Raw genomic sequence first — 563 nt, forward strand, 5'->3', positions numbered from 1 at the left:
TGCCACGTTGGGTCTGGCTAGCTGCTCTTTAAGCCCCAAGTACTCAAACTCCTCGAGCAAATCATTTGCATCATCAATGGCATCTCGTAGCCGCTGCATCCAGTCATCCAGCGCATCGTTACAATCTACGATCTGTGCTTGGTTGGAAGCAGAGACCACATCTTGGATCTTATCGCGGTACCCTCGCAGCCAATCCAGCTCCTCCTTCACGCTCGTCTGCGATCCGATCCGATCTTGAAGGTACTGAAAGCAGGAGTCGATGATCGCATCCATCATTTTGTCAACCAACCATGTTGCCATCGTGCCAACGATCAACACAGAGCACAACAACCTAAGAGTAGGAGAGACGGTGGAAGAGAGGAAGAAAGGATCATCGGATTTCGGAACTTGGATAATGGCCCTGTGGCGTCAGGACAAGCTGAACGGCCACCGGCCGTCACGTTGGCCACAGGACATAATATTCTTTTGCCTCATGAATAGAAATATATATATAAAAAAAAGAAAATACATACACACACATACCCACTCAATTCCATATATTTACATATATATATATATGGTGG

Source organism: Phalaenopsis equestris, unplaced genomic scaffold, assembly GCF_001263595.1.
Source record: "Phalaenopsis equestris unplaced genomic scaffold, ASM126359v1 Scaffold001228, whole genome shotgun sequence".
NCBI classification, from domain to species: Eukaryota; Viridiplantae; Streptophyta; class Magnoliopsida; order Asparagales; family Orchidaceae; genus Phalaenopsis; species Phalaenopsis equestris.